At 32.5% G+C, this 22,809-nt stretch overlaps 2 long non-coding RNA genes across 5 annotated transcripts in view; one reads left to right on the top strand and one right to left on the bottom strand.

Moving 5' to 3' along the window:
- The window catches only part of LOC146993178 (uncharacterized), an 880,479-nt gene that overhangs the window by 39,827 nt on the left and 817,843 nt on the right, over nt 1-22,809 (bottom strand). The window lies entirely within an intron of this gene.
- Nucleotides 22,291-22,809, top strand: part of LOC146993183 (uncharacterized) — a 175,237-nt gene continuing 174,718 nt past the window's right edge. For 2 of the 3 annotated variants that reach the window (XR_015038294.1, XR_015038295.1), the window contains exon 1: nt 22,291-22,379. This is a non-coding gene — a long non-coding RNA (uncharacterized LOC146993183). The remainder of the gene's footprint in view (nt 22,380-22,809) is intronic. The other variant, XR_015038293.1, reaches the window with a different exon arrangement.

Here is a 22,809-nt window from a genome sequence, read left to right as displayed (position 1 = left end):
ATAAATTATACATATCAAAATTCACAGTAAGAGCTTCTCCGTATTATATTACACAAAGATTAGAAACCAAGTCTCCACTTACAAAATCTTACACTGACATAACGGTCTTGTACTGAAACAGAATTGTAGCAACATAGATGATATAAATTACATTATGCCAAAGAATTATTTAAATTTCCTGAATAAATTATAGCATTTAGAGTAACCAAAGACACACACAAAAAAAAATTTCAGATTTGTTGTAAAATTGGTGCCATGTCTTTATGCTATAGTAACTTTACACATTATCTACACATGTGTTTTCCTGTCAGTCAAGAAGATTGATGGAAATATTGTTCTTACAAAAATTATTCTGACATATATTTGGAGAAACATATATTTCTTTTTGAGTTACATGATCAACAAAAACTATACAGCTATAGCGTATAAAAAACTTTGAAAAATTATATATTGAAACTTGTGGAAATTTGGGGAAATTTATTTGGTTCGATAATCAAGAGGTAAAAGTGGTTTATTAAAAATTTCTCAGTGCTATAAGAAACCAACGAGAATTTATGAGTATGTTTCGATATCATGTTTATCCATTATTGGGGCTAACATACATTGTTATCAGTTTATGTTTGCCCAAAATGGTCAAAGATTGAGTAAAAATATTAGGAGTTTGAAGATAATCATCAATATACCCTAATATCTTTGCAACAGAAATATAATGCCAAAAAAAAATATATTTATCAAATGAATTTTAGTATGCCATAACAGTTTCATGGGAAAATATAACACACCTCTTAGATAAACAACTACAATCATTATATACAACAGCCATTTCATTTAAAAAAAAAGGCATAAATTACATTAATCAGATAAAATTTGTTGTAAGAGCTTCATTATCTGGTTAAAATTCTTAAGCAAACAAGAAACCATTTCAAGTACCATAACATAATTTTCATAAGAGAATTCCATTCATCACAGAATATTAAAAGCACTTTGGTAGAAATTTGATCATTTAAAAAGTACAATTTCATATAATGCACATTTTTTATTCTTTATTCTTACGGAAAACATTGTATTTTGAAAGAAAGACGACGCTTTCTTTCTTATAAGTACATAGACTCCAGAATTCTAATAATTATAATAAAAAAGGCATTTGCCAGCAAAATAACGGTTAACTATAAAATCATAACCATTTGTATAATATAACCATTTGTATGCACTGTCTTTAGTCGCACGTGTACCAGGAATGCATAAAAAAAAAAACCTAACACTTTTATAAAATGCTGAAACTAGGGGTTGGATAATCAGAGAATACTTAAATATTTAGTATTTAAATGAGGTTGATTGTGTATGCTTTATATAGCTTTGTCCAAAAACAATGTACTATTCGTATGTAACACAGAATAAAGTATACTAAATTACTGTTGACAATTTCAGTTTCTTGGTGCATATTTCATAGCTGATTATACACATGTAATATTAATGTGTGCCAGTTTTCAATCGAAAGCACTACACAAGGGCATCATCTACACCCTTAGGTATAGATGAGCCTGAGCAAGCTTTACTGTAATCAAATAAACCATAACCATTTTACCTTAGACTATTCATTTAACAACTGCGGCAAAATTTGGTACACTTCTGTTATCAGGACCGAATTCAGAAATGTATGTATGAATGCGTTCACATATGCACGTATATATGTACGTATGCATGTATGTTTGTATATAAACACACATATAAAAGTGCATACACACATACATACATTTCTGAATCCAGTCCCTATAACAGAAGAGTACATAGATTTTTCTATATAATAAAACATAAAATTTATGTGTGTATTTTTTTATAAGGAACAATATTTCTCATATGAATCAGCTGTCATCAACTAATGTCAAGAGCAAGTGAAAAACAAAAGAATAATTATATAGAATTAAGATGTAATATATATTAAAAAAATTTTCTTTAGTGTAACTGTTCTTTTATTCATAGAATTTTATACTTGTATTTTCTTTTATTCAATCATTAACAGTTAGAAATGAATAGTGATTGGCTAAATATGGATATGTTCTTGTGTGTTTCATGGAGTTCTACTTCTGGTACTTACTCTGCGACATACTGAATTTAATTTTTATTTGGAAACTGATTAAATTAATTGTGATGGTGTGTGCTGAGAAATGGAATTTTGTGAAGAATATTTAAACTTGCCAATAAAAATAGGAATAATTCTAAAGTTTCTGTCAACATTTTTTATATTGTTATCAAATGTGACTTTAAAAAATTCTTTTTTTTTTATAGTAAAATGTGAATTGCATTAAAAGGGTATGATTTTATTTTAATTCCTTTATGAAAATAATTAACCTAAAAGACACACAGATCTCATTAACATATGAAAAACATAATAGTTCTATAAGCAATTCAAATTATATATTGTGATATACAGTAAGACCCCGCTTAACGCAGGGGATACGTTCCATCAAAATAGAGCGTAATGCGAAACAGCGCTAAACGAGGCTATCTTTACATGTAAATATTGGGGTTAGGGGAAGATGGCTAGGAAATTGGTTAGGTATTAAATTTAAAAAGTATGTTTTTTTAATAAAAAAAAAACCAAACATTTATTTCTTAAAGCCCAAATTAATACCACATTATTATTTCTTGCAAAAATAAAAACAAAATATAAATAACAAAACGAATATTCTTAAAAAAAAACAAATAAAATTCTAAGTCAGTCATATTTAGTTAGCCTTCCGCGTTTTCAGTGTTCTGCCTTTTTGTGACAAAAGCATCTAATGTTGTTTGCCTTTTTCTTTTGCGTTGTTCTCTTAAAAGTTCTTCATAAACGGATAGAGCATCTCTAACACCACGCCTTACTTTTGAGCTCCTGTCAAAATTCGGATCATTTTCAATAAATTGATCCATTATTTCAGTTATGATAGACAAACTCCTTTTTACAAACGCCATCGAAAGTTCATTTTGCTCTTCTTCTGAATCACTGCTGTCAACATTTTTGTTTTCTTCTTGTTCAGTTAATTCCTTGAGCTCATCATTAGAAAGACTAGCCGCTGCTTCTTGAATTATTTCTTCGACATCTTCCACATTTACCCCTTCAAAATATGTCTGTACAATACCGCACCAAACAAGAAATATAAGTACACTCTTTCGGATATGTATTTGAAACCTATCGCTGCATAATATTTTGGGGAATCCCCGTATGCTGCAAGCGATTTCGTGGAATCCCCGGGTTGAAATAAAAGAGCGCTAAACCGAAACAGCGTTAAGCGGGGTCTTACTGTATTCTAAAAGCAAAATTATATAATACATAATGATATAAATTAAATACATATAATAAATATATAAAACTCTATAATGAATAATGATCATAACTGTATAATAAATGCAAACACACATTATATCACTGTGCTGTGAATGGAAGAATATTTAATTAGAAATTTACGTTTTATATATATTTGATAACATGGAACAGTAAAACATAAAGATCACAAGAAGTTATGAAAATAGGTTATGCAACTTAAGAAACAACAAGTTCTATGAAATGCACTTTAAGTTACTGCAATATCATGAGACACCATAAATAACCATAAGACGCGATAACTTAAGACAATATCATAAGACATACTACCAAGTTAAGTATAATTTGTTCCTTCTTTTACATCAATAAGTTTTCTTTAAAAATTTAACCAGTGAATGCCAAAACAAATTTATTATCGGTGCCTTTGATGCAAGGTCACACAAAGATAAACTCGATTTAGCAAATTTCTGAAACATTAAAGTCAAAAGTGTTAAATTACAACTGTTAAGAAAGCAATTGTCTGGCAAATTTTAATTCTTATATGAAAACTGAATTAAATTTCGAATAAGTGACTGGGCTTGTACAGTATTTTAGAAGATATTTCATGTTCATACACTGAAAATAAATTGCACTTTAATGAAAGAGCTGGAAATATAATCTGCATGATGCATAAAATATGATCAAATCTATTTGTTAAATACTTAATGCTTACTTTCAGGAATGTAGCTAGAGGGTAACAGTTTTTATATATTATTCTGAGAAATAACTTAAGATTGATTTGCAACACTTGGTATAAATAAAGATATTTTTCACCAAAGAATTAATATTATTTTCAGACATTTTACTGTCAAACTAAATGTAGAAGCTAGACGATTTGAATATTTCATCTAACCTCTTCATTTAATGATCTAAATGTATTTTTAACAGAATTAATTTTTACTCAGGGAAAGAACATGTTGTCTAGCTGCCCGGGTTTCAGCCCAGCTTTAATACAGAAAGCGAAAACACATCAAATACAATTGAATGATACAGCATTTTAAAATGTTGCAAAAATTTTAAATGCAATTTTGTGGAAGAGCTATTGCAATTACCTACATACTAAAACTTTGACCAAAAATTCAAGAAAACAAAGATACTCCCTTTTCTTTCCAATGAACAAAAGTCATATACTAATATAGGGATGCTCAACTTATTGTACTATAAAACCTAAACATAAGAATGAAATTATGTCAGCTATCTGAGATGTCCAATACCTGGAAATTCTATATATTGTAGAATAGAACCTGCGTCTGAAAACAGACGACAGGTAAAACATAATTCAAATACTTTACTTTTAGCCTGGAAGCAGGTGTTCTATATTAAACTGTCTTAATTCACATACAGAATTAGTGATATAATAGCTCAAAATATTGTAAGAATCAAACACGCATTATACAGTCAAAAGTCTTTAATCCGGACTCGTCGGGACTTCGGCGATTCCGAATTATCGATTTTTACGGATTATAGATCATCAGTTTAAATCTGGTAAGATGGCATGCAGAAATTATAAAATGAAAAATATGAAACCGTAATTTATGAAATAAAGAGCAATTATGATCTAAAAGGTATCAAAATTTACAAAAAAAAAAAAAAAGCTTAATATTTATTTGTTTACTTTATTAAACATTTCTTTCAACGCGCGCATGCGTAAAGCATACATTACGCATAGTCGAAAGTAGAAAATTGCAACCAGAAAACTATTTCATTTGTATTCATGATATTTATAATTACGAGGAATTTGATTTAAATCATATCAAAGACTGAGTACATCGAGATGAAATCTACATTATAAGCCGAATAAAATAAAAACATCTGCTCTGAAGATAAGGATAGTGCTGACAGATCAACTTACAGTTCATTGCGCGCCGTCTGTTTATCAACTGCGTTGCCGTACGCACAACACATGCGCAGAAAGTTTGTAGCTTTGAGGTCCGGATTATAGATCATTCCGGATTAACGACTTTTGACTGTATTAACATTAAAAAAATCTATATACATTTATTAGTGTACGAGGATTGATCCTGAAATATTATAAGGTCACTTTCAAAGAAATGATAGAAACATTTCACTCGGGGAAGGGACATTCTCTCTGGCTGCCCCTGTTCCATCCCAGCTTCTGTAACATAAGTTTCATAGTAGAATTTTAAAATTCCAGGAAAGAAACTTACGAAGAAATTATTGAACATACTTGGTTCTATGATTTAGCCATTCTTACAGACATAATAACTAAATCTTAAACTTCAAGGAAGGGGGAGAACTAAAGTCTTTGAATTAACCCGTTCACGATGGACAATTTACTATGCTAAGCCTAACTTTAAAAAAAAAAAAAAAAAAAAAAAAAAAAAAAAAAAAAAAAAAAAAAAAAAGGATAAATGAAATTCGCCTTCTAATTTTAGTTACATTATGAGAAGAACATTCAGGTAGTCGTCAGAATTAATTCTAAACCTTTATTATTATATTTTCCTTAAAGATTTTATAAAATACTCCTTCTAAAATAATATAATTTTGCCCTTTTCCCACAAATAAATATACATGGAAAAATATCCAAACAATCGCAAATTTTATTTAACACAACACACAATTAAAAATATTAAAACCATGTTTCATAAAAATTCAACGAGCAAACAACGAAAAGTAAGCAATGTTTCAAAATGAGACAGTGTATGATATTCTTTGAAACATAGGTGTACACAAAGTCCAACCTTGCATTAGTCACAGGAATATAATATCTGCTGATATTTTACTCAGCAAACTTGATTCATTTAGCATTTGTATATGTTATACGGTCAGATAGAGCTTTCATATCGCCATTAAAAAAACTTTCACTAAGCGATACAAAATATTCCTCTCAATGCCGGAAAACTCAAAGAGTAATAAAAAAGTCTTTAATAATTGAACATCTACTTCACTATAACCGATAATAAAAATAAGACAAATTAATAAATTAAATTAAAAGTATTCCAGAGCATCCAGAACATATTCATGTAGAAATCATCGACGACCAATGCGGACTTCGAATACCTAGGGAGGTGACGTCATCCCAGCTTAGCACAGTGCGGAGCAGTCGAGACCAATGCGAGATAGCGTCCAGACGGGGGGACGAGCGGAGGCAATCAGATGGCTTGTAAATTCTCCAAGAGTTGGTGGAAACAGACGATTTCCTTTGATGAGGTTTGCAGATATATGCGACGGCAAACGCTGAGAGTTTACGGAAGTTAGCGGGTCTCACGTGACCGATGGCAACACTAAGAGGTTACCGTAATTTGCGCCAAAATTGAAAAATGAAGCCAAATGTAATTTTTCGAAGTAAGCAATACACGTTTTCGCCATTTTGCTTGCACGTGCTGCTGTGGGGAAGCAAGGTACGTAGTATTAGCGCTGATATTTTGTGTTTTAATTATCTTATTTTAGTTATGTGTTTGTCTAAGCAATCTGAAAAGATGAAAGTACTCATAATCGGAGATTCTATGATTAAATATTTACAAGAATATTTGTCTGCGAATTTAGCTGATTACGAAGTTGATTTTCGTTGCTTTCCAGGAGCTAGGATTGAAAGGTTGACACGTGAGATTGCCTTTATGAACAACCATTTTCATTTAGTTTTTGTCCACGTTGGTACCAGTAATTCAAATGACGATTCAGATGAAATTCATCGTAAATATGGTTGTCTATATAAGGGAATTGAACGATTAAACCCGAAGGTCATTCTGTTTTCAGGTGTTCTCCCACGATGCCCGAATTTATATCGAGATTGTAACACGTATCACCTACAAGAACTTAATAGGAAGCTACTAAACATAAATTCAAGATTTCTCGCAACATACGAAGGTAAAGATGGGTTTTTCTTTTGCAGCTCTTTTGACTATTCTTGGAGTACTTGTTTATCCAGAGACGGTTTACACCTAAATCGGAGAGGTAATCAGCAGCTGGGGAAAATTTTTGTAAAAGATATCAGGATTAGTGCTGTAGAAGTAACGAGAAATTGTGTACCCGTATGTATTCGTTACTCGGTGAACCAGTACTCGTTACTATCGTATCGTTACTCGTTACTTTCGGTAAAATCCATCGGTATCCGTATCCTGAGCCTATTTTATCGGTCTACGGCCCTAAAAAGGGCCTTGAAACGTCGCATCGCATTGAATCACGTGAGCTTTTCTACCCCGCGGGAACTGGGTAGTGCTGCGATAGGGAGTTTTGCGTCGCATTTTTGAGTAGAAATAATTCACTTTATTTTGGCTATTATTTTTTGGTGCACTGGATATGATTCATTATTAAATTTTCTATTGCTGTCAGGACTTAGTTTCTAAAGTCAGAAGCGCCTACGGAAGGCCGTCAGGAAAATAGGAAAATATAAAGAAAGAAAGGAAATAAATATTACAATAATAACATTAATTAATAATTAAAATAACAAAAAATTACTTATTAAAAAACTTTATAATTAAAATAATAAAAAATAGTGATTAAAATAATGAATAATTAAAGTAACATAATAATTAGCAACTGAAGTATAAAATACTTATAAGTAAAATTTAATAAAAATGTAAAAACAAATAAAAATTAAAATAATTTTAAAGTTTATGATGATTAATTAAATAATAAAGTAAAATACCAGATCTTGTCTTATTGGCTTAGTATCGTTCCGTCCTTTCTCATTTCATCCCCAGCTCGAAAAAGTGTTATTTCGTTCGCTGCCTTTCCCCACCAATTCCCTCTTTCCCGTTTCATCCGCTGTTTGAAAAATAAGTGTTTACTTTACGATAAGGCGAACGTCTGTTTACTTCAATTAAAATGGTTTAGAAGAGATGACTCAGGACTTAGAAGACTTCAGGACTTATTTATCCTTGGAGATGACTGTTTCTACTTCGACTTAGCTTTTGATTTTTTAATAATATTTAATATTTTATGCAGACAAATTATGTTGAGTAGAATAATGAATTTCAGACGTGTTCAAAAGGTGTGTATCTGAATATAATAACATTTTTGTTGTATAGTATCCATTTTTTTAATTTCACACATTTCTAAAGCAACGGAAGTACGGTATCACTTTTTGGCACACACATCAAAAACATGTATAATTAAGATTAATGTTACATTCCTTATTAAAAGTAATGGGTCTTCATTAAATGCAACCATTCATGCTTTTAGAGGATTTTACATGTGGTGGTCTTAAAAAGATGATGTTCACTACCAATGTTTGTTTATGTTCCCCAAAATAGAGATCTCTTAAAAGGTGACCTTTTAGAGATGTTGTAAATAGATGATTTGCTATAATTATTTAAAATAGATAATGGAATTAATGTAATTTAATGTCAATAACTCGAGGAAGCAAGTTTAAATACGGTGCGACAAAAATACAGAAGTATTTTAAATGACGAAAATATTCATATTTTGTCAATATCAAATTTAAAAAAGAATTAATTTTGGACAAATTATGAAATCTAACTTTTAATGTCGTCTTCTAGTTTCTATATTTATATCTGGCAAAGTTTTATACTTGTTATGAAAAAATAAAAATGCAAGAAGTTTGAGTCCCGTAGGACAAAGATTGACCGGGAAATTTAGTTTCAAAATTTGCAATGTTTGGTGCCATTTGTAACTTGCCTTCGGGTATCGCTTAATTGAGTTAGAATAATTCGAGGAAATAAGTTTAAATGAAGTGCAGCAAAAATAAGCATAATTTAAATAGTCGTAGAAGGAAGTCATGCGGAATCCATATCAAATTTTCACTTTTTCATAATGACCATAAAACTTTCCCAAATAAAAATACAGAAACTGCGAGACCGCATTAAAGATTAGCTTTCGTTATTTGTCCGTTATTCGTTATTTCGTTTGCTGCTTCCCCCATTCCCTTCATCAGAACCGCTAATGGCGAAAGGGTGAAATTTCCCCGATTCATCCCCTTTCCAAAAACTCCTAGTTGAGACTGTTATTTGTTGAGACAAGGAATGCTATGTTATAAATGTCAACTTGCTTTTTACACTTAACAATATAATCGATAAAAACATTCGCACATGCATAGGTTAAGTACGAATTAAGAAAGAACTTAAAAGAAATTTAGAAATCTATAAAAGGTAAGGACATTTTTATGTTACTTTATTAGAGATAATAGTGAAGCACTAAATATTTCAATCAATGTTATTTCATAATGCTATGAGTATACCTTTATTCATTTAAGAAATGGCTCATCAGCGGTCGAGCGGTAAAATCGCTGAACACTGGTAGTTCCGACCTGAGTTCGATCTCAGGCAAACGGGCTGGCTTCATAAGCGTTTTGTGGTTTTTTTCCCGTACCAGCTTACAAGCCAGCTTACCACATACCATACGAGCCAGCATACCACGTACCATACGAGACAGCTTTCCTAAGAAAGTGCTCTACGAAGGCATTTTCCTCTTAGGCACATAGCCCCAGTGTGTTTTGTCATAATCAACTAAACCAAATCATTTAAGAAATATATCAGTTGATCACTACTCAGTGTACATCTGCTATTTGCTTATAAAAACACTTTGTAAAGACATTTCCACTATTTTGCTAATAATTCTGGAAGGCTCATAGAATCCGAAATTATGTTACACTAGCTAACAGAGAACTTAAGTCTGCTTAATCTGCTTGACTTGCTTTCGTGTCTTTGGGAAACGTAAGTATATGCAGAAATAAATATTAAAATCTATCACGTATATTTGTAAAGATGTAAAGCATACTGTTTTGGTTCACAATAATGATAAATATGCATCATGTTACGACAGTTTTAAAAGATCACAAATAACTATACATATGCTAGACTTCTAACAAAATTTCTGTTACAATATGAATATGCATTTATTATTATATGAGTCGTAAAACGGCCCACCGGCGGCCGAGCGGTAAAGTCGCTGAACACTGGTAGTTCGGTCCGAGGTTCAAATCCCGCGAACGATCCGGCTACGTGGGTGTTTTCGTGGTTTTCCCCATGTGTAACGTGTATACAAGCCAGTTTCCCTTAGAAAGTCCTCCACGAAAGCATCTATCCCTTAGGCAGATAGCCATACTGTGCTTTGCCATAATTAAACACACGCATACACACATGAGGCGTAAAATTCAGTATTCGTCAGTTTTAGATTCTAGGTATATGACAAATTTTTTTTTTTAAATTTTCGTTTTGTTTTTAAAAATTAATTCACTTTATAGCTTTTCTCCAATTTATTATAAAGGTATAGGAGTTAAATTTTGATTTATATATAATATGATATAAATTCATCATTCATTAATAATATTTTATGTATAACAAAAAATTATTATTAATGTTCCAAATTTTAATTTTTTTAATGATTTGTCATCCATTTGTTGTATATTTGTTGAATGCATAGCTAAATATTTCAATTATACACAATAAGATTCTGCAGAAAACAATTCAGCTGGCATGACAGCTAATTGCGAAAGAAAAATTAGAGTCTTATTGCTCTTAACTCTTAGTACAAGCAGCCATTTTAAAATTGACGTTAAAATTAATTTATTCTATGGTCTATTAGAAAATAACTATACTGAATGATTTATTGACGACTTCTAAGAGGTCGCTTTCTGAAAGAAACCTGTATTTTTGAGAACATAAACATACGTTGATATTGAACATCACTTTTTTAAGATGCCAGAGCAAATGCACAGAGCTCCAAAAATCATCTAAAAGCATAGACGGTCACGTTTTAAAAGGCTGACTACTTTTAATAAAGCTTGTATATTAATGTTCATTATACATTTCTCACATTTTTACTTTCTTTCAAAACAGCGATACTGTGGTCAATTACTTTAGAACTATGTGAAACTAATAAAATGGGCCCTATGTTATTAAAACCTAATTATATTCAGATACACACCTTTTGAACATGTTTGATATCCATTATTCTAATCAGAATACTTTGTCTACAGAAAACATTGAATCAATATTAGAAATCAAAAGCTAAGTGAGATTAAAGTAGAAAGAGTCATATCGTCTCACACATTTTAATTGAAGTAAACAGGTGCTTACTTTATCGTAAAGTGAACAACCGTTTTTCAAACAGCGAATGAAAAGAAAAAAAGAGCCCACCAGAGCTCGAGCGGTAAAGTCGGTGAGCACTAATAGTTCGGTCCGGGGTTCAATTCCCGGCTAACGGCTAGCTGCACGGGCGTTTTCATGGTTTTCCCCGTGTGTAACTTGCATATGAGTCAGTTCCCTTTAAAAAATCCTCCACGAAGGCCTCCCTTCCCGTAGGGGCAATAGCCCTAGTGTGCTTTGCTGTAACCGAATAAACCGAAACCGGAAAAAAAAAAAAAAAGAGAATTGGTGGTGGAAGGCAGCAACGAAACGTCGTTTTAGAAGAATGGGCTACATAACCAAATTTCTATCTATACTCTGGTAAACAGTACATTATTTTCTCATCAAAAGCCTAAATTTAGCTAATGCTCGGCTTAATTCCTAAATTGCAATTTTAGCAGCAGCCCCCAAACAAGACGATGTCTGGTACTTTATTTCATTATTTAGTTATTCATCATTAATTTAAGAATTAACTAAATTTTCATTTGTCTTTAAATTTTTATTAAATTATAATAATAATCATTTAATATTCTAGTTGCTAATTATTTTACTATTGTAATAGTTATTTTATTTAATTTTATTTATTTATTTATTTATTCATCTTTCCTGATGGCCTTCCATAGAGCTCCAGCACTTCTAATTTTAAAAATTAAGTCCTGACTACAACCAATGATTGCGAAAATAAAAGTCAAGTAACTTATTTAGTGATAATTAAATAAAATAAGAGCCAAAGCTTTTATTATATATATATATATATGTTTGTGTGTGTGTGTGTGTACTTTAAATTTAATTATAAGGACATATATATATATGTACTTTACATTTAATTATAATTTATTTGATATATATATACATATTTACGTTTGGTAGCATTACCAATTGGAATAAAAAGGGAGGTGCACATCTAGATGTTATATACAAAATTTCAACGTTCTATAACTAATCGTTTTTGAGTTATGCAAAATGCATACATACGTACTTGCACATCACGAAAAAAATCCCTTTCAAGTATCAACTTAGAGTCATAATCATTAGTCATAAGTATAAGCTTAGAGTAAATGGGATTACATTTAACAATAAGTTTTTTTTTTTTGAAAAAAAAAAGAGAGTCCTTCATTGTGTTCGTACGTACAGACGTCACCCCAAAAAATAATTCACATGGATTCCGTAATCGTCAAAAACGGATATTTCCGTTAAAATATGATACTCAAAGATTTCTCGATTACAATAATTACTACCATTTTATTTGATACAAGGAAGTAAAGAACCTATATTAACCTACATATTCTTATATAAACAATACCTAAGTGCAGTATATAAATATTTCAAATCAATAAAATCTCACTATGGCACGTTCAAGAAAATAAATAAATAAATAATCATCTAAATTTTCAAATTACAAACATAAATAGCAATAGTAAAAAGCAAATACAAAATAACGCTTCCCGCTATCAAAATTGCTCATCTTCTTAAATATCAACAACTAAACTAAATAGTATTTCAACTAAAACACATAATGTAAACAAGAATTTGCCCGATGCCCAAAAAAATTCAAAATTATCTATGAAAAATATGAGCACATTGTAACGCAACCGCATCATTCGCATTCGCATAGAAACCGCATCATTCGTATTCGCATAGAAATCGCATCATTCGTATTCGTATAGCAACCGCATCGTTCGTACTCTAACAAACCGCTTCGTACGACAGATGCGAGTAACGAAATGAATTTGTGAGTACCGAATCGGTACTTCGAGTCAACCGATGTACCCGTTACTCAGTAACGAACACATGCGGTTTGCTCCAGCTCTATTCTTTCATATGACCGCTCACCACGCCCAAAGAATCTCCTACCCCTCTCCCTCTCTTTGAATTGGGACGCCATTTTGGGAAAAAGCGGACGACTCCATCTTGGAAAAACGGCATTAGATATGTTTTGGCTTGCTGTATTTAAGTCGGGGTGGAATCCAGTCAGCTAGGCATGTTCTTTTCCTCGGTGAAATATTGCTGTCATTTCGTTGAAAGTGACCTGGTAATATTTCAGGATAAACCCTCGTACGTTGGGCTAAGCTGTCACCTCTCATGGATGAGAGTACCTAGGTAAAGAACTTAAAATTAGAAACGTTTCTTACGTTAAAATTCTGATTAAAATACTTCTTTTAAGTTATGTGACATAACTTTCCAAAATGTCACTAATTGTGTGTGTGTGAATTAAGGTAGTTTAATATATAACACCTGCTTCAAAAATAACAGTAAAGTTATTTTGTTTATTTGTCATTTAAAATTACCGGCTTATTGTCTTTCGGTGCCATCTTTCTACCATCGCCGAAATTATTTACTCTTCTTGAAGATCATTATCCCATTTATTCTGTGTCTCCGTAATAACTGTATAATTTGTTTTTCTTTCATTGTTCATGTTGTACCCATACATTAAAAACACCATTCGCTTACTGTACTTCGTAGTATTAGGAAAATCATTTGCTTTTCTATCGACTGCAGTCATGATTTTAGTAACAATGTAGCACATTGCTGCAATTTAAAACAAAGAAGGCTACTTTTGAAGTTCTATATATATAGAAACAATATTAGATATTTCTCTTTGTATATAATTATTCTTTAATTTCAAAGTAGTTAAAATCTAATGATTCCTTTTTCCCCCTTGTTAAGTCATTAAGACTATTTAACTGTAAGATTACGTCATTTTTTCTCTTCTTGGCGCCTTGCATGGCGCAGATGTTCATTACAGCAACCCTGTAAACGCTTACTCAGTTTTTTTTTATTGCTGCTGTTGTTAGTAGTAAGTCATCGCTTGAAAGATGACACGCATTTGATTAAAGTTGTCGAATAAAATATTTAGTACAGTCCACTTCTAGTTAATTCGAAATTGTTGTATAGCAACGCACGCATCGCATGAACACTTTATGGCCCGTCGAGCCACAGGTAAAAGACATCGTTGCTAAAATTAACTTTTTAGAACATTTAGAATACTTTCGTTTGGTTGTATTACGCATAACTTCATATAGAGTGTTTGGAATGCTTTCGTTTTCGTGTGGATTACGCAATTAAGATTGGATACTGTGTCATCGTTCATTTCCGGTGTTGCTGTCGAGAAATCTGCAATCACGGTAAGTGATAAATTATTTATTTGTTCATGATGAGTGAATTGAAAGCAATTAAAGCTAACAAAAAAGTTTAAAATGCAGTATCAGAAAGTTTGAAAATAAGGTAAATTCTACAGTGGATGAAGCAGATATTTCCTTATTGGAGTTATACGAATCAAAAATATTAGAATTTAAAACGGAATTAAGTAACATTTTCGATTCTTTATTTGCACATTGTGAAGAAAAGGACACTGACGAATTCATTAAGGAAAAGGAAAATGTAGTAGATAATCTCGATGAAATTCATTTGAAAATTAAAAGAAAAATTTCTGAGATCAGTTCTCAAAGGAATAGCTGTTCAAATGAAAACGGTTCGAGTAAAGACATAATTGTTTCGGATATAAAATTACCTAAATTGTCTCTTCCAATATTTAGTGGGAAAATCGAAGAATGGATTGAATTTGAGGATTTATTTTCCGCAGCTGTGGATAAAAATAGCAAATTAACTAATGCGCAAAAATTGCAATATTTAAAGAGTTCGTGTAAGGCAGACGCTTTAAATATTATTCAGTCCATTCCAATTTCAGATTCGAATTATGACATAGCATGGAATCTGTTGGTTGATCGCTATTGCAACAAAAAAGATTTGATCAATTCTATCATAAAGAAATTAATTTCTATACCTCAAACGAGTGATTCTACTTCGTCGCTTTTAAAATTTATCGATAAGGTGCATGAATGTTTACGATCCTTGGAAGCATTGGAGCAAAAGGTGGAAGAATTTTCAGACACGTTAATTGTTTATTTATTAGTTGAAAAGTTGGATAGAAATACTTGGTGTTGGTGGGAAAGGTCACTTAAAAAAGACGAGATGGGAACGGTTAAACAACTGACATGTTTTTTGAAGGAACACGCTCACACCCTATCACATTACAAACCTCCGCATGGGGAATCGAAACGTTCATTTAATACCAAAGCTCTTACATCACTTTCGGAAAATTCAAAAAGTTGTCCTTATTGTAAAGCTGATCATTTCTTGTTGAAATGTGCGCAATTCTTAAATCTAACAGTCAAGAAACGATTGGAATTTGTAAAGACAAAAAAACTATGTTTCAATTGTTTATCTTCGGTCCACACAATCAAGGACTGTAAAAGTTCTAATACATGCAGAAAATGTCAGAAATTTCACAATTCGCTCTTACATTTTGATCGAAATGAAGAAAATTTCGATAAAGCAAATGGCACATCGAATCAAATCACAAACAAGACTAATAAATTAAGCAGTAATCTTTCTCCAAATGCTGATACATTTACTCCAATGGCAAGCAGCCAAAAGGTTAGTGACACTAATGAAACCAACCAAGCAAAGTCCATTAACGGTACTGCGCTGAATATTTCCAGTTCTTTTAATAAACAAGTTCTACTTTCAACTGCAATTATTTTCGTTAAGGGTAATGATGGAAAATTTATCTCGCTGAGAGCCTTGCTGGATTCCGGTTCTGAAAATAATTTCATTACTAAAGAAGGTGCTGAGTTATTGAATTTGAAGAAAAGAAAAATAAACGCTTCTATTTCAGGTATCAATGGCACAGTTATGGGTGTTAAGGAAAAAGCTATAGCAACCATAGTTAACGCTACTAGAGATTTTATTCGTACCTTACAATTTTTTGTTGTTCCAAAAATAACTCGGGTAACGCCTGCTAGATATATAAACATTCCTGATGTTAAGCAGTTGCAACTCATTGGTTTAGCTGATCCAGAGTTTTATAAACCTGGTCAAATACATGTTTTATTATCTAACGAAATATTTTTTGATTTACTGGAAACAAATAGAATAAATATGCAAGACCTGATTCTCCATCAGTCAGTTTTTGGATACATTGTTAGCGGGTCAGTACGCATGCCGCAGCAAGGCAGTGTTGATAATTTTTGTGGGTTTGTGGAAAATGGGGATAATTTATCTGACAACATGAGAAGGTTTTGGGAGATTGAAGGTATTAATGAAGCAAAAAAAGTGAAAAGTCAGGAAGAGGAATTTTGTGAACAGCACTTTCTTCGTACACACGCGAGGCAAGATGATGGCAGATATGTAGTGGAAATGCCAATTAAGGAGGAAGGACTTAGCCTTTTAGGCGAATCGAGAGAAAACGCTAGCAAAAGACTGAATTATCTACTTAAACGCTTCACTCGCAATCCCGCAATGAAACACTTATACGAAGATTTCATTAAGGAATATAATAAATTAGGCCATTCCGAAGAAATTGATGAAGAGGATAGCTCTAGTTTCTCATATTATTTTCCTCACCATGGGGTGTTCAGACCCGAGAAACCTAGCACTAAACTTAGGGTAGTGTTCGATGCCACTGCTCCTACGACTACTGGAATTTCGTTAAACGATATTCTGCTGAATGGAGGGTTAGCTCAAGACGAACTATTTGATATTATTTGCAGCTTTCGAACGCATAAAATTGCCTTCGCAGCAGACATTGTAAAAATGTATCGTCAGATTTTGATTAAAGAACATCAAAGAGATTTATTACGCATCTTATGGAAGAGTAGTGAAGAAGAACCAGTTAATGTCTATAGACTGAAGACTATAACTTACGGTACTTCCAACGCACCATATCTAGCAACACGCAGACTTAATCAATTAGCAGAAGACGAGAAAAATAATTTTTCGTTAGCAGCGCCAATAGTACAAAGGGATTTTTATGTCGATGACGTACTCACAGGAGCCCATACTCTAATAGAGGCTAAAGAATTACAGTCGCAATTGATTAACCTATTATCACGTGGAGGAATGCGTCTGCACAGATGGTGTGCTAATCATCCTGATCTTTTGCAGTTTCCGGATGGACAAGAGGAATATTCTTTCAGTAATTTCGATGACGATCAGAGCATCAAAACTTTAGGATTATTATGGAATCCAAAGATAGATTGTTTTTCGTACAAATCAACCATCAAGAAACCAACTACTTACACAAGAGAACAGTGTTGTCTGATATTGCTCGCATTTATGATCCATTAGGACTGCTTGGTCCAGGGATAACAAAAGCAAAAATCTTCATCCAAAGACTTTGGTTATTGAAGCTTGATTGGAACGATCCGCTACCCGAAAGGATAATTAAGGATTGGCAACTTTTTATTGATTCAATGCAATCTATCAAAAATTTGAAAGTCAGTAGATATGTTTTACAGGATAGTTTTTCTGATATACAAATTCATGGATTTTCAGATGCATCAGAACACGCATACGGAGTAGCCATCTATTTACGCTGTAGAAGTGACAATAATTTATCTTCACATTTGCTTTGCAGCAAGTCCAGAGTAGCTCCACTAAAACCGCTGACAGTACCTCGACTGGAACTCTGCGCAGCTGTACTGCTAGCACAGCTTGTTGCAAAGGTGGTGCCTTTATTGAAATTGGACATCAGTAAAATATGTCTGTGGTGTGACTCAACCATAGTGTTAGCATGGCTTCAGAATCCTCCGCATGTACTAAAACCTTTTGTTGCTAATCGAGTGTTGCAGATCCAAGAGCTAACACATACATGCCAGTGGAATTATGTGCGTTCAGAGGAGAACCCAGCAGACCTTATTTCCCGAGGACTGAATTTTGACAAGCTGCATGATGCTGATCTGTGGTGGAAAGGTCCTCCATTCTTGAGTGAGGGTGTCATACCTAACAAGAACATTGACTTTGAACAATTAGAAAAAACAGAGACATTTTCTAATGAACTGAGAAAAAGAACTGACATTGCTTGTTTATGCACTTTGCCTTCAAAATTTATTGATAATGTCCTAGATATCACTAACAATTATTTAAAATTATTACGTGTTGTTAGTTATATTTTCAGGTTCATTTGGAACTCTAGGTGTGCAAAACAGAAAGGAGCACAGAGAAGAACAGGAGGAGTAAGTTCAAAGGAGTTAAATGAGGCAGAATCCTTTTTAGTAAGAGAGGTTCAAAAATGTAGTTTTTATTCAGATTACAACTCCCTCAAACAAGGTAAACCCATTAATAATAAAAGTAATTTACTTTCTTTGAACCCTTTTTTGGATGCAAATAATGTAATGAGAGTAGGAGGCCGATTACAAGGGGCCAATGTAATGTTTTCACAAAAACATCAAATAATTTTGCCTGTTAAATGCAAACTAACTAAGCTGATTGCTGAGCATTATCATCGGAAATATTTACACGTAGGTGGTTCGCAAGCATTATTGTGTTTTATGAGACAGAAATTTTGGCCATTACAAGGTAGGAATTTAACTAGAAAGATTACCCATGAATGTATAATTTGTAGTAAAAATAAACCAGTCACTATCGAACAAATTATGGGGTCATTACCTGCAGAGCGCGTAAATCCAAGCTCACCCTTTAATCATGTCGGCACCGATTTTTGTGGTCCATTTTTTATTAGGTACAAGGGACAGAGGAAAGGAACTCTTCATAAGGTATATTTAGCTCTTTTCATTTGCCTTATAACAAAGGCAGTGCATCTCGAACTAGTGAGTGAACTCACCACTGACGCATTTATTGCCACCTTAAAGAGATTTATTGCTAGGCGCGGAAAATGCTCAATCATTTTCTCAGACAATGCAAAAAACTTCGTTGGCGCAAATGCCGAATTGCAAAGAATTAACAATTTAATTAGAAATTCTGACAAAAAATTAGCAGATTATTTAGGTGAAGAAGGAATAGTATGGAAGTTTATTCCCCCACGGACACCTAATTTTGGTGGACTATGGGAATCTGGAATAAAATCCGCGAAATATCACTTAAAGCGGATTGTAGGTAATGCAAGGTTGACTTTCGAGGAGTTATTAACTGTAGTAACTCAGATAGAGTCTGTTTTAAATTCTCGCCCTATTACTCCCTTATCTTCCGATGTAAATGATTTAGAGGCATTAACACCAGGTCATTTTCTCATTGGAAGACCCTTGAATGCTATAGTAGAACCCGAATTAATTGATATACCTGAAAACAGACTCTCAAGATGGAAACGAACTACCAGATTTGTCCAGTTGATATGGAATCGTTGGCATAGGGTTGGTGTTGGTGTATTTAATTATGGCAAAGCACACGAGGGCTATCTGCCTAAAGGGAGGGATGCCTTTCGTGGAGGACTTTCTAAGGGAAACTGGCTCGTATACACGTTACACATGGGGAAAACCACGAAAACGCCCATGCAGCCAGCCCGTTCGCGGGATTCGAACCTCAGACCGAACTACCAGTGTTCAGCGTCTTTACCGCTCGGCCGCTGGTGGGCCGTTGGCATAGGGACTATTTAAACACACTACAACAGCGTTCAAAATGGAAGGTAGAACAAACGAATATTAAAATAGGTCTGCTAGTACTAGTTAAGGAGGATGAGCTTCCTGTCTGTAGATGGATGTTAGGGCGCATTACAAGAATTTTTCCTGGAATTGACGGTAAGGTTAGAGTAGTAGAAATACAGACAGCAAAGGGCATCATTAAGCGTGGAATTACAAAAATTGCAATTTAACCCCAAGAAGAAGCTTCCTAAGTTAGTTAAGTGTTAGCTTATTATTATAAAACTTGTATTGTACATTGTATTGTGTATAAAATTTTTATTGAAAATTGAATATTATTATATTGAATTAAGAGATGTTATTCGTATTGCATTATTGTATAAGGTAGTAATTGTACAATTTTGTAGGTTATTATGAGTATTATTGCACGAAATTATTGAAGTAACCCTTCAATGCCGGGGGGTATGTTAAGTCATTAAGACTATTTAACTGTAAGATTACGTCATTTTTCCTCTTCTTGGCGCCTTGCATGGCGCAGATGTTCATTACAGCAACCCTGTAAACGCTTACTCAGTTTTTTTTTTTTTTTTATTGCTGCTGTTGTTAGTAGTAAGTCATCGCTTGAAAGATGACACGCATTTGATTAAAGTTGTCGAATAAAATATTTAGTACAGTCCACTTCTAGTTAATTTGAAATTGTTGTATAACCATAGAGCTGTAATGTACTAGAGAGAGAAACGGCAACCCTGAAGGGGAACAGGAATGCGAACCACGTGACGTTTGGAACATTTCCCACATCTTATTTCCCGCGAATCTTCCTTACCATTACAGTTCTATGGAGAATTTGTGAGAAGCAAGTGTTTTGCGTGTAAGCGCATTGTTTCGGACTTCAAAAATGATACTTTCGTGCTCCGCATATGGATGTAATTCCAGATATGTGAAAGATGGAGGAGTAACATTTCACAACTGAGCTTTTTCTAATGTTTTAAAACCTAATTTTATAAAATATAGAGGTTTTTTTATCCACTCTACTTGCCTTTTTCTAATAAAAAATAGATTTTCTAATTTTATATAATATATGCATACTTGAAATAACATTTAAATAAAAGTATCTTAATATATATGTATGTTTCTAATAACTGTTTTCTGAAAAAAATGTTAAAATTTTAGTAATACAATATAATTTTAATTAGTCTAGTATTCTGCTTTGGCGACATTTTTTATACGCCAACAGACTGCTTTGAATACGTTTGTTTATATATTCTTTGTATGCGTTTGCTCATGCGGACATGTGCGAAGTAGTAATGTATGTATTTAATACTTGGTAATGTTGATGTAACACTGTGTAAGAACTGCATAAAATTATGTTTTTTTGGGGGGATATGAACGACTTTATTTTATCCCCTTTTCTTGCATCCAAATATAACAAATTTGTTTACCTTCAATCACGTATTTTCTTTCTTATATCATGTTTCTGGCATTTATTCAAATATTAAGAATTTGTTAAGTATTAAGAAAATAGCAATTATATAGCAGTTATTCAAAACTTTAATAGTTTTAAGTTTCTTTTTAAAAATAATGAACATTATTTAAATTTTACCTTCTAAAATTATTTAAAATAAGTATGACTACATTGTGCAACGTGCATAATATATATATATATATATATATATATATATATATTTGCTAGTAAAAGGATGTCTTAATTTACCACCTTTTTGTTTCATAATTTAATTATTTACCACTCTCTCTCTTCCTTTTAACTTATATCTGCTATATTGACATTCATTTTTAGTTCACTTTATTTAATATCTTTCTCACTTTGATTTGCCTACTCTGTAGTTCTCTGTAATACACCGTATTAAATTTCCTTTTCGTATTAATATTAAATTTCCTTTTTGTACTATTTTCTGTTTTCACTCATTCTTTTTATGTTATCTATTTTTTTATTTTTTATTCTGTCCTAAGTACTAAAAACCTTCTTTTTTATTTATTTATTTTACTTATTTATTTTTTAGTTTGCTGTTAGTATATTATTTATTATTTAGTTTGTTCTCTCCAGTTTTTTTTTTATTTTATTTAAAATTTTGTAGACGCCGATGGACATATTGCAAAATATTATTCTACAGCATGAAAATTATTTAAATTTTAAAAATTAAAATTTAAAATAAAGTTAAATTTTAAAATAGAGTGACCAATTTTAGGGAAATTATTAATTTTGGCTGGTGTTTATCGATCTAACCTCTTCTGCAAATTCAACGGCAGCCTCTGCGAAATGACGTCTTTCCAAGTTCGCATTTCGAACTGAGAGAAAAGAGAGGAAAAAATCGCCAGCCATGGCGATAGTACGCCAAAGTCTGGATTCAGTTCCATTTCATGCCCAAACTCCTGCAGCTCATTCCTGTGCCACTTTTTCACCCGGTTTTGAATGGCGATGCTCCGTCTAGTATATAACAGGTCTATGTGTATAACAACGCACGCATCGCATGATCACCCCTCTTGGCCTCTTCTAGTGTAATTTGTCATCATTTTTGTGCAATCTTGGATTGCAGAACATGATATCATGAAAGAAAAAGAACGGAGAAATAGTGCAGAGCAAAAAGACATCTGTGGCTGGTAATTCTTGTTTTATATTAACTTTATTTTCACTAGAAATGCTTGAATGTTATAATTTGTAGGTCACTTTTCACATGTTGCTTTATATTGGAGTTTTACTACTTATTTATTTTACGTGAACGCCTCACATTTTGTTTTAATGTTTAGGGTAGCATTTATGCATTAATTTCTTAGGTTTTGAATTCCATATTGAAGTGTCTGAATTGGTTCTTTCTTTATATTGTATTGTAATATTCGTAGTGAGGTTGAACTGTTAATCACACTATAATTATCAGAAGTCTGAGATTTGTTAGAGTTCTGTTGCTTCTTAGTGGTTTCAAAATTACTGCTGTAGTGTAATTTTTTCCCAAGTGGCCTCCTTTCGCATTACTATGAAATTATGAGGGTACACTTTTAGCTTTTAGAAACTATTTATTTACAATCTTAGAAT

Source organism: Stegodyphus dumicola, chromosome X1 (assembly GCF_044657685.1).
Source record: "Stegodyphus dumicola isolate Sdum_Otavi_A_Nest chromosome X1, ASM4465768v1".
NCBI lineage: Eukaryota > Metazoa > Arthropoda > Arachnida > Araneae > Eresidae > Stegodyphus > Stegodyphus dumicola.
Note: the sequence above shows the minus strand (reverse complement) of the source record. Positions and strands in the feature narration are given on the sequence as shown.